Raw genomic sequence first — 13582 nt, forward strand, 5'->3', positions numbered from 1 at the left:
GGTCCTTTGTTTCGGTGCGTGGAACCATTTGCAATTGGCAATACTTCTTTTTTATAAGATATGGACACTGTACATGGTCCCACAGACATAGTTAAAGGAAAACACCATGAACGCCTCTACTGTTCTCAGTTGTGCCTGCACACACAGGGAAGGAATCAGTCCCCTTCTTTTGAAGCATTAATCTGAAATGGGGAACTTCTTGAGATTTTTTTTTCTTATTACTTACTATATAGATATTTCATTTAGAAACATCTATATACCAACAGCAACCAATGCATCTGATAGGAGATATGATTAAGAAAACATCATTTACGGGATTTACTTTGCATCCAATTATTATAATGCTCTGAGGAGTGTTCATGTCCTTTTGGTAGCTGAGGTTTATGTTGCACTCTGAATGGAAGGAGTGTTGGTAAGAATTTGCAGGTGCAGAAACGCTTGGGAAGCTGAACAGGATTTATTACAATAATAGTGAGTTACTTCAAGTCACTTCTCCAGGTAGTGCTTGTCTGTCTGTGCAGAACTCTTCCTAACCTTGGTTTGCCATGAAAACCCCTTCATATTAGGTTTCTCTGACCCTGTGACAATTAACTCAGTGAGGAAGAAAAGTCACAGTAAAATTCCCAGGCCAGGTTTTTGTGCCCTCATTCAATCTCTGACTGCTGCTGGCTTCCTAGATGGGAGTCACAATGGATAGCTCCAGTTTTGAACTACTCCTCCCATTTTAACTTTCCTTTTTCACCAGATGTTCAATTCAACATAGTTTTAAACTTGCTTCGAGGACATGACTATCACTCTTCATTAATAAGCACCAGCACTGAAATATGGCCTCATTCCTCTGTGGCCCTTCATCAGTCCCTCCCCTTTAGAAATGTTGTGTTAGACATTTAAATACATGAAACTAATATATTTTTAAAATGTGGGGAAACTATAAAATGTTATACTTTGTCCTAGACTTTCTGACATTCATGTTAAAGGCTTTGGTAGGCAAAATCTCATCTGCTTTTGGAGAGATCATTGATTACAGTGATCCTGTAGCTACTTCGCTCATTTGTGAGCTCCATGTCTGATAGTGTAGCTGTCCCAAATAGTCATAAGTCACTTTCCTTGGGTGTCTCTTTCCTCATGAGGAGGCGATGGTCTTTGCCTTTGAACATCCATTTCTTGTGGGCCTGTTGTTTCCGCTGACTCATTGGTTGTTTGTTTTCCTCTGCGTTTAGTTCAGTCTCTTGTACACTGGAGTTACAATATCTCTGTGATTCAGGGAAGTGCCAGGTAGTTCTGTTCTTGGGTGGCAAACTGTAATCACACATGACAAGAGATTTGAAAGCTGAGGTCTGAAGGGATTTTTAGAACAGTTTTCAGCATATCTTTGGCTGGTCCCTTTTAAACTCACATTATCATATTTGTAGTTTATTCTATGAATTATTTTTTCAGTCCTTCCATCCTTTTGATTGACTTTCTGAAAGCCAGAGGTACCCTAGTTAAATCCAGTCACTAGGACAAACTTTCCCCACCAGTGCTGTTAAGCATGCATTAAGGGACATGACACATCCTGAAGTATTGCAGCAATGAGATCAGGATTAGGCCCTACGAGAGCACTGCGGTACAGTCCCCCAGAGGACTTTTTCTAAAGAAAGCCGTGGTTCTTCTGAAGTCCAGGCAACTGAGCCACACATGTTTTAATGATAGGTACTTTTTAAAGGCTTGTTTGCATTAGTGTGACAGCATACTTCGCTATAGTTGGGGAAATGAGAAACTTCACACATGGCATCTGGAAATCCTTGTGGCTCACTACCCTGCTTGACAGGAATAACGTAACTATAAATTTTCCCAACAGAAAACACATCACTGTATCAACAGCACCAGAAACAATCTTTCATTTTGCTCTTAATAAATATATTGTTTTAAATTTCTTGTTTTTAATGCCTTTATATAAGCTTCTGTGAGCCTTTAAGGTAACTAAGCATGCTTTTATTTCAGTCATTTTTATGTCCTAAAGAGAATCAAACCATGGTTCAAACTTGTGTGTGTACGTGTGTACACACATGCAGTGTTAAAAGAATGTTAATATTGTAAAGTTAAGCCTTCTAATGGAGGGAAATGCCAAAATTAAGGTTGTCTGTGCAACCTTAATTCAGCCCCCTTATATGTGTATAGTATGATAGTTCTACCCATCATCATATAGGATGCCTTGGGAGAACTATGGATAGAAATATTTATTTATTTAAATCTCCCATTATAGAAAACCTAGTGTGTTCTAAAATGTCATGTTAGGAATTGTACATCAGTGGCTTAGGTACAAGTGGTGGCTGGCACAATACGTTCTTAAGCTGTAGCCGATAGATCTGTTGTTTTATCAGTTGCTCTTTCTGCCAGACAACACACTATATTTAAAGGATAGATTTCTGTTTCCAGGCAGAAGAGAATGGACACACTAGTAAAATTCTTATGGAATCTGTGGAGAAATGTAAAGAGCAGCTCTGTTTATGACCCATGTACATACCACAGTAATAAAGATTGAAATGTAATATGATAAAGTGTATAGATGTTTATAAAACAAATATTTTTGCAAAGCTAAGTGCATACTTTAATCTTAAAAAATAAGTATATGCATTGGTTTGTATGCTAGGACACGGCAAGGTAGCTTGATCTTTATTTCTATATTTGCAGACTTGCATACTAATCTGGTATGTATGAAGCAGATTCCAATCTCCTTGTGAATCCAGAGTAACTCTGCTGTAGTCAGTGGAGGTACTCTGGATTTACACTAGTGTAACTAGAATCATTGTCAGTCTGACCTTCTGTTTTAGTACTAAAATGTGTAAGATTCCGATTAAGGAGCTAGACTGTGCCCTGGCCTGTGCAGCCATGCAGGGGCATAAGTGGGACTAACACACACCCTCTCAGGCCCCAAACAACCTCACTGGGTGTGGTGTATAAAGGTGAGCAAGGGGGTGGAGAGAGGGGAAGAGAATGGGTGGAGCCAAAATTCTGCACAGCTGAATCAGTGTGTGATAGAGGAACAAGTAGCAGATTACTACCACGCAGGAGCAAGTGGGGAGCAGGGAAGGAGGTGGAAGGATTAATTTTTCTGTTCTAGATTGTTTGCTTACTAACTGGTTTTGAGGTTAAAAAGTGTCAAATTCCAAGAGGAAAAATACCTAGAAAACTTACAAACCACAGGTTTAAAAAACAAACAAAACCCCATCACTATATGCAATAAGGCTGCAAGTCACTATATTATTTGACGAAGTAAGTAAAAAGTAAGATTACAGGAGCAAACTGAGAGGGACAAAAGATCTGTAACTGACCTATCTATATAGATGTATAATGCCATTCCAAAGCTCTGCATTTATACTTAAATTCCTCTTTATTGTTGATGATGTTGTTAAATAAGGTTACCATGTTTGCAGCTCCTGCCAGCGTAACTACTATAGTTCTGGTGATCTTAACAAGGGTGATTATACTGGAACAGTCCATCATCTGTCCTTGATCTGATTCAACCGCTACCCCATCCCCAGTAAGGCACATATAAACTATTAAATGGAATCCTTCCGCTCATCTTGAAACATCAATTGTTGCTGTCAGGATTTTTAGTTACTGTTTGCTAAAACCATTTAGTGTGATAACCATGCTGAAAGGAACGCAAGTGGAAGGGAGATATATCATGTGGGAAATAGCATTGATCTTTCATGTTGCTGTTTTACTGAGTAGGTCTCTGTGGGAAAGCCACAAACTAGGGGATTCTAATACATTATTTGGAAACAATTACATTCTTTGTGTATTATTTTAAATTACAAGAGGTGTGGCTATTGGTAGTTTGGCTTTGAGAAAAGGAGTGTGGAAATGCAGGTATTTTTCAACGTAGCTAATAGGTATAGAGAAACATTTTCAGTCCTTGCCAAAATACATTCCAATGCAATATTAATTCTTTAATATTAGTTACTTAGCTCTGCAGTGCTAACTCTCACAGCCACACTTTACAGTAAGGAGTAGCATCTTGAGTTTTGCAACAGCACATTAAGTTTCCTTACCTAAGTAACAAAAGGATCAATCCTCTCCCTTCAGGATGGAATCCTGCAGTACGTCCAGGGATACCTTGCAGCTGCTTATTTTATATCGGATGGCACAGGATGGGGTTAATGGTGTAGGGCTGGTATTAAGGAAGCAGACATAGAGAATTATCCTGGAAAGGCTCATATTGTACATGGAAGTAGAGACAAAGTCTAACCTTTTTCTCTTTAGGATAAAAGAGATGAAATATTCCCTAGTTTAAGTATGTTTGTGAATCTCTCGTGTAGGTTCATAAATAGGAGCAAATATTTTTTATACTTGAAGCTAGAACTATGTTTCTAGCTATAAAATCTCCACAAGATGTTACTTTTGCCTGTGAAATAACTAGAAAACCAAGGGTTGGATAATTCCCAGTATCTTTCATACCTTGGTCAAATGTTTCTCAACTTGGCCCATATGCTGTCAGAACCTGTCATCACATGTAAACGGAGTCCAAAACACTTGACATAAGGTATGTTTAAATATCTCTTTGCACCTGTTGTGAACACAAAACATCTTCACTACACCAAATAATTCATAAGCTAAATAAACAGCTTTTGCAAACAACTGTGAGCAACAGCCAGGACTATAGAATCTGAGGAGCTGGAAATGAAGGCAACTCACACTGTCATCAATCTTATGTAAATTAACACCCCCTCCTCCCCCCAGCAATAAGATAGACATAACAGTCCTTAGCTGAGGCATCTGATATTTGCCTTGTTTAAAGAGCTATTGCATTTGGTCAGACTTGGAATCGCTAAACAAGGGAAGTGACCGGCTCTCTTACAATCTCATTATAGTAAATGCTGAACTGAAAAGTCATGTCACAGTTTTTTCCATTTGTAATATCGTCCTTGGAAGAAATCTACCTCCATAATGCCATGACTCTGTTCTGCATTAATGTCACTGTAATATACAGCAGAATGTGTAACCAATTAGAGTGACCATGGATCACCATTGGGAGTGTAAACATATGTGCAAGGACAGATTTGGCTGTGCAATGACATTATTTTTCAAACCTGCTGCTCACTGGCTGCTAAACCTTTGTATGCGTCATCCATGCTCCATTACTTTTGAAACTATGTGTGCTCGTATTTAACTGACCAATCTTGGGGGAAGGACAGATTTCTCACAACCACCTTAGTACAGGCCTGAGTTCCTCTGTTTTATTCCCTTCTGCAGGAGTGGCCTCAGTAGGAGTCTTCGCTTCACCCTAGTGGGTGTGTTCTGTTGTTGTATCAACACTTTTAGCACTTCCATACCATATGCATTTTCATTGTTACCTTAGTCATATATATTTTCTCTTTTGTTAATGTTAATTCTTGAAGTTACAGTGAAAAGCAAGCCTTTCATTATGCTGTTTTGTGCTGTGAGCTTTCAAATCTCTAGAAGCTACCACCATGTGCTATAAATCTAGGTGAAAGAAATACATATGCATTATTTTGAACATCTCACCTTTTTCAGCTGCTGAGTCATAATCATGGATTTGGAACTCAAGGAAACACTATGTGCAAACTTTACAATAACTGAATGAGTGTTTCTTAAATGAATATATTTGCATTATGGTCAGTTTACATTCCTTGGTATTTAATACTTTCTTGCATATGCAGTTTGTATATGTGCAAAAATTAAAGAGCAAATTTCAAAAACCAACATATACAATTTAAATATAATCTTAAAACATTTTGTCATGTTAAAAAAACCCCAGAATTTAAATATTTTATATGGCGCTAAAAATGTTGCTTTTTTAACTGTTAGTGTGACATTTACTTCATCATTCTTAAGGACTACCCACAGACGTAAAAGCCGCACCTAAAAGTTAACCTCTGCAAATTAATATTATTTAAATCAACTGTAATTCCTCTAAAAATGGACCTTCTCTTTCCTCAAGGAACAAACGGAACTGAAACCACCTACTGAGAAATTCTATTTTGCTAATTTTTATCTATTGTGATGCAAATAGTGGTTTTTAATCCTTTTAACTCATCCATCATGCATGACAGGTCAGCCAGTCTATTGTCTGTACATTTGAAAGATTTCTGTTGAAATCAGACTTTTTACTAGTAGCTTTGGTCAAAAGTCATCTTGTTTTTGAACCTGTTTGTGCCATGCAATATCAGCACTGCTACAGTAAGCAATACAATAATTCTACGTACACTAAGGTAACATGAATATCACGTAAGCTGCTCACAACTAGGTTGCTAAGATTTCCTATCATAGTAACAAAAACAATAATAGCTCTTTTCTTGAATATGTCAGATTAAGGACATTTATGTTTTATATAATCTGTTAAACATCGTGTAGCAGATCCAGATAGGTGCAAAGGGCAGGTTTGGGGATTTCTTTCTCTTTCATTGTATATTCTGAAACCTATAAATTTTCCATTTGTTTTAAATGCATTTTTATGGATGTAATAAAATACAGTTTATAGTATGTAGCAAACTATATAATTACAAGGTGGCAAATGAAATTCAATATAGCTTTGTTGTCATGTTTGTATTTTAATTAAGCCAGGCAAATTATAAATGCTTCTTTTGTTGGGACACTGAAAAAATATTAATCTAATGAATTGGCATTTAAACAAACTCAAAATCCCTATACCATTCTTTGCTGTCTTTGAAATATTTATTCTGGGTGTGCTTTAAAGACCCAAAAGAAAAGAATAAAATTTGAAACCCACATGAAATAAACATTGCTTGTATGGAATATTCCATGATTTGAAAACATGCCAAGCAGAGTCCAATGAATCTCATTTGTGTCACTGAAGACCTTTTTGAACCAGATGTGTTTGTGGTTATTTTTTTTTTTTTAAGTCTTTAAAACTGAAGCTGGGATAAATAACAAGCTATTGAGTGCAAGGCCTAATATTAAAAGGATAATTTTTCCATGTTCCTGGTAGGTCATTTCCCTTTTGCTTTGTAAATTATTTTGTGTTTCTGCTTAAATCTGAGATTATTGGGTTTTGGGATTTTTTTAAATAACCAAAAATCACAAAAGGCTCTTTTCTTTAGGAACATAATTGTATTAGAACTTCATTACGTTATGGATATTAGTCCATTAACACCCAGGAGAATTATTTTATTATTCTATTTCCTGGGCCTTGTCCTTTTCCTGTCTTGCTGGAGTACCCATTTTTACAGTACACTTTCCTAGCAGTTCATTTCATATAATTAAACTTTAAAGGCTTATTGTAATCTTATTTTTTTTTTAATATAAAAACTAACTAGATGACTCTCATGACACAAATGGCAACCACCTTAAGTACCCCATGATCATAGTTTTCTCACAACTCCTTCCTATGTCTATCTCTTCCTCCTGTTGTTCCTGTATAAATTTAGGGCCACATTCTGCACATCCTTGTGGGTTCACTCATGAGCTGGCTTGTGTGTCTATGGAGGGAATAAGGGTATGTAAGACATCCCATTACTTCCCTATGTTGGCAGACTACACAGGTTGCAACATAGAGGAGAAAGCAGCCATTAGTCCACTGTGCCCCGTCTGCACAAGAGAGGACACAGGTAGAGACATGGACATAACGTTGGTTTCAGCCTTGCAATGATGAGCGAGCACAGAGGAATGAATATTCTCTGCCAGGTATTGGTATGGTGCAGATTACTTTCCCTGTGGAACCAGGGGAAAGCAGGTCCCTATTCTGTTTCTAGGGCAGCACAACTATGCGCTGCCCCAACTCACATTGTGAAGTGCTAATCTAGACCTAAGCATGTGATCCTGTTGATTTGCAGAATGGCATTTCAGAATCTGGCCCTTTAATTGTAAACTCCCTGGACACGGACTCTGTCTTTGTTTTGTGAAGTACTGTGTGTATTTCTGGTGCTCTTTAAATAACAAACAAAAGCAGTGAATGTAAATGATTGTGTTCATCAGATAATTTGGAAATTTAAATTATCTTCCATATAAAAGTGAAAGATTACTTCACCACAGGAATATAGCAAATAATTTTTGTACAGTTAATCTATATGAAATGTGATGTATGGTTTTGAGTGAATAATTATGTTACAACTGGTAAACACTTGGAATATTAATAGCTTTATATTTCTGTAACTTGTAAATGAATTTGAAAAATCTCTATTTGATTGGCTATAAATATTGTCAGCTCAGAGGTTACATTCTGTTGGAGTCCCTTTGGGAAATTCATCTGAAATGCAAATATGACAGAAAAAGCAAAACAATATGGCAGAGGAATATTTGCTGACTTAAGAGCACAGGATCAACACCAATATTTTTCCAGTGATGCTAAACCTCTTGTTAACTGCTAAATTGGATTTGTAGTTGAATGAAGTATCAGCTGCTGTTGGACAAGCCTATAAAGGCAGGACGGCTGGCCTTTTGTAGGCAGGGCTTAAAGGACGATTGATATGTTTTAGCACTTTTGGGATTATTGTGATTAAGAGGAAACCATTCTGAATGATAGAGAAAAGGGTGTAAAAATACACAGTCCACAGCTGGTAAGCAGCATGTGTTTGCTATGAGGGGAGGTCATGACTAGCTGATCCTGCTGGTGCTGGAGTTGATTGACAGATAAGAAAACTTAATATTATGGAGCAGGCTATTTCTTTACGAAATAGTGCTTTAGTATATATAAAAGTAACAGCAAAAAGTAATTAGAATCTGCAAAATTTTGTGCACTATTTTGTCAGTATTATCAAAAGACATAGTGAGCTGAATGCTTAGAAATATATAGCTGCAAAATTCCAAATAAGTTGTTAAAAATTCAAACAGAGAAAGGACTTACTTATGTCCAGTTGTATGAGAACCCTACTCAGGACTTTCAAGGTTGGCTTCCGTGATTTTGCATATTTCGTGTTTTATGTACGAGTGAAATAAAACCCATGTTGTAATACAGTAAAAAAAACTATGCTAGATATATGGAAATGTTAAGTTCGTTGAATTTGTAAACTGTTAAGCATCTGATGAGCCTGAGATATTCATGTTCGTATGATTTATGCAATACAGAAATCTTACATTAGAAGAGCTGTTTTATTTTTAATAAACACCTGCCCCAGAAATGTGTATGCTTTTTCATCTTATCTCCCTCTCCTCCACTTGGAAATTTAGCTTGTTTAGTTGATTGCTTTTTTAAATCGACCATCTGAATGCTCACAAATGTATATTCAAATGGTTGGATCTCTGACTCTTTTTAGTGGGCCTGTACCTCTTTCAAAATTTGAGTTTAGCATACCACACAGGAAAGAACACAAGCTTGCCAACTCCTGCTGAGCGTTTTTTCAAGCCTGTGAAAAGAATGAATTATTCAGCAGTAAGCATGCTTACAGCTGGCCATTTGGGAGCTTTGATGTGCGAATCAGGCGGTTGCATGAATGCCCTTATTGTCATGTTATGTGTACACAGTGTGTGAATTATTGAAAATAGTGAGGCCTGAGCCTCATCTGGTAGAGATTACAGTGCAGGCATGCTGGGTGAAGGTCTGTAATTGAAAATCCCCAGATGCTGTTTATTTGGCCTATGTCACATGACCTTCTGCAGTAAGCTTGTCTGAACAAAATGCTGCCTGCATAGGAAGCAGAGCCCAACCCCCTACTCTAAGCCTTCTTAAAACTCAGTATGTGGATGACTTAAACACCTGCCCTTAGTATTTTTAAAAGCTTAAAATAGATTTGCCCATAACTTTTAAATAGAGGATGTCTTACTTACGCATTTAAACTGTTTAACCAGTCGTTGACTTTTACAGCTCTTTTATCTCCAAGACACTTTTTGTTAGTTAATTTAGCTTTACAATGTCTTTAGAAAACATCACATAAACTTTTGGGCAAATGCTCCAAGCGCTTCATTTTGTGCTTGCAAAATGGAGTGGAAAAGTTCAGGGCTCAATCCTGCAAAGTGCTGACTACTCATGTGAGGTGTTGAGCACCCTCAACTCCCACTGACATCAATGAGGTGTACTCAGAATCAAGCTCTCGTAGAGCAAAACCGCAAATAGAGCCCAATCCACCTCCCACTGGAGTAAGTGAAAAAACTCTCATTAACTTCGGTGGTATCTGGAGCAGGCCCTCCTGCACGACAAAACAAAGAGGCCAAATCCTGCTTCCTTTATTCACATGAATTGTCCAAGTGAAGTTTGTAAGAGGTCTAGCCATAAGGTGATCAGGATTTGGCACTGCGTCCTCAGTCAAGGAAAATTCCCATTGACAACAAGATTTGGTCTAAGGCTGGGTGCTCAGCACTTCTAAAATTCAGGCCTCCGTAGGCGCTTCTGTTTGGGCAGTCAAAAATTCAGGTGCCCAAAAACCACAAAATACTTTTGAAAATCCTGGCCATGGTGAGAATACCGTTTTGGGTATGAAATCTTTGTAGATAAATGTTTGTAATGAGGTTTTAAACACAGAGCAATACCCATGCATGTATCTGAAATACTGTTTGTTATTTGGGGAAATTAACAATATATAGTCACATAAAAAGAGGAATCTCAAGTTTGCATATTTTTTCCTTCTAGCTACTTGTATTTTGCTACTGAATAGGAGAACTTCTTTTAATTCACTACCCGTTTTCAAGTTATTAAATGGTTTAATTTTCTGTACTTAATATATTATTTATTATTAGTACACACATTTTGAAGGCAGCTATTATTGTGGGCTTTGGGTGCAGTGTTTTAATTTGTGTCATTAACTTTCCAAATAAAGGAATTGCAAAACTCCACACTGCCCTGCAGCTATAAAGCTAGAGGGCACAGTTTATCACTGTGTTGCTTCCAGTTTTACTCTGGTGTAACTCGACGGGATTTTAACATAATACTGGAATGATAGATCATGCCTAGAGAGTGGAATGAAACTTGGCCTGCCAGTTTATGGGGCAGGTCCACTGCTGGTACAAATTGTCATAGCTCTGTGGCAATTTACCCCAGCTGAGCATCTGCAGCTGAGCATCCATAGTTTCAGTGTGAATGTGTGACTTTCAGCTGAAGTGTGAATTATGGAAAATACTCTTTTTACAACTATTTTAATATAAAAATATTTTGAAAACAGAATGTTGCTCCATTCATTTTGTGTGTCAATATATGCTGCATAATATCAGTGTCTGCTCGGTGCCACAATTATTAAGAGTTTTCTTTGCATTGTAAAGCATGCTTATATCAGAAGGATTTGAAAATTCTGGTTTCCCATGGAGAATAGGAATCTCTTCAGATTGAGTGCTGTCAACTTTCATGTAATTTAATCTTTCATTTAAATAAAAAAAGTCACTAACCCTCATGGCTGTGAAAGAAATATTTTAAATTTGTTCCAAATATAACTAATGCATTGATGTCTTCCTAACTCTGCAGGCAGAAAAGTTTGATATGCTACCATTTTCCAAGTAGTTTCTAGAATGAGTACAAAATATTGCTCTAGTTTTAAAATGTATCTTCCACTGTATCAACCAATGGACAATTTGTAATTTTTTTTTTTAAATTGAGCTTATTTTACAGGTGGCTATGGAAGAAGCCTATGAGCTTGGATTTTCTTTTTTAAACAAACCCACATCAAACATTCTTTTAAAAAAATGAAATTTAATCCCCCACAGTCCTGGTCCTTTCTGAGGAAGGGAGGCTTTTCCTCCCGTTCTTCATATCCCTTGGAATATGCTCAGTAAGATTCCTCTGCTCTGGAGATGTGCTTCATCTCACTGGGCACCTTCCCAAGACTGTCTGATACCTGAACCAAAAAATTCCAAGGAGGAGACTGGCTCATAACAGAAGACAAGAAGGAATAGAAGATTTCCAGTTCATGAGCGTGAGGTTTCTTTTCCACTTGGCAATCTCCATATATATTATTTTTCACCTTTAGGAGAAGGGTGGAGAAAACAGTACCACAAACGTACTCTTCTTGGAGAAGCACATTCATATCTAATCAGGGACACTTTGCAACTCCTAAGATTTCTAATGTCTGATGTAGGTGGTTCCTTGAGTCCCATTTTGTTTCGGTCTCTTGCTACTTCACAAAGACAGGGTGTGTTTTAGGATCCTGTCCTGCCTTTGCTTCCTTAAAATTCCCTCCATTTCTATGTCAGTCAAGAGAGAAGCGTTTTTCTTTGGTCAGTTTCTGACCCAGTCTGATTTTAGAAAAAGAGAGAATGTGTTGCTTGGCAGATAACACAAAGTCCCTAAACTTTTATTTGGAGAATCCTAGTTCCTTTCATGTGTTAGGTAATGTTTATTTTACAGGTGGAGTCTAAGAAAGGCTTAGTTAGTTAAGGCTTCTCAGATAACACTGGCTAGACTGATATTGGTATGTTACTGAGACTTCTAAGGCTGAAGTATCTTTTTTCCTGATTAGACTTGGGGATCATTTCTCCCCTGGAGGAAAACTATGGCCATTAGAAGATTTGTAAGGTCTTGGTCATCTTGTATGCTTTGTCTCTTAGGGCTTGTCTCACTACATACAACTGTTAGCTCAAATTACTACATTCAAATAATGACACTCATGCAAGAATCAAGCTATCCTAACATGAGACAGAACAACCAAACTGTGAAGGCCCTGGGATGGGCCAGCTAGCTTGTATGCAGATGGGAGTCAGATTAGGGGCAGCGTTTGAGTATTAACCTTGCAATATTTGGTGGATTTTTTTGAAAAGCTTCAGCTCCTGTCAGGTGATTATATGACAAATTTCATTTAAAAAGAAAAGTTTTTAGCCCTCATGGTTGAGGAGAAAAGCTTGAAAACATGACCACTAAACGCTCAAACCAATTTTGACTTAAAAATCATGACAATTTTTAAAAAATCTTATGTTTTAATACTTGGGTGTGGCAATATTAGATCAGAGGAGAATTATGTACAGATTATAATAGTGTTTAAATGAAATAATAGAAATGGCTAAAATTTCTTTCAGGTGAACTACTGCATCTCAGCTTCAACAATTTGGTTAATATTGAGGGGTTGTAATTCTAGATATGCAGTGAATGTGTAATTTGTGTGTATTAAGTAGTGTTATTGTTCATGCTTATTGATTAGTGAAATTTTCCTAAGGGCAGCTGGCAGCTAGGGCTCAATCAGCTCTGCTCAGTTCATGCTCAATGGCTCTAAGCCATCTTTCTGTTGCCTTTACCCTGACTCTGATCAAGGAAAATGTGGCTTTCCCATTGGTGATAGTTTAGAATGGGGGAATGACTTGGAGTGCTGGTGAGTTTAGGCCAGGTGACTAGATTTAATTCTTGAGCTGTTGTGTGTTGGGTAAAATTTTCAACCCCTAGATACCAGCACCATTTTCATTCTAAACTCCATTTTCAAGGCAATGCCTAATCCTAGTATAAAAACTCACTCTAGATAAGTAAAGGGCCATGTTTTAAATATATTTACACACAGTGGTACAAATATATCTTTTGAAGTTGTTTAACAGCTCCTTCCTCAAGTGTGACTTAGGCCAACTGCCATGATCTCATGAAGACTACTTAACTGGCTGAGGATTGATGAGAGCACTCTACCCCCACACCAACCCAGTCAGGAATGCAGAATGTGGGGCTGTAGAGCTGGTGACACTGTTTTTACACTAAGGATTTTCTTACATGATGGGAATC

The sequence above is a fragment of the Eretmochelys imbricata genome, chromosome 6 (genome assembly GCF_965152235.1).
Source record: "Eretmochelys imbricata isolate rEreImb1 chromosome 6, rEreImb1.hap1, whole genome shotgun sequence".
Taxonomy (NCBI): Eukaryota; Metazoa; Chordata; order Testudines; family Cheloniidae; genus Eretmochelys; species Eretmochelys imbricata.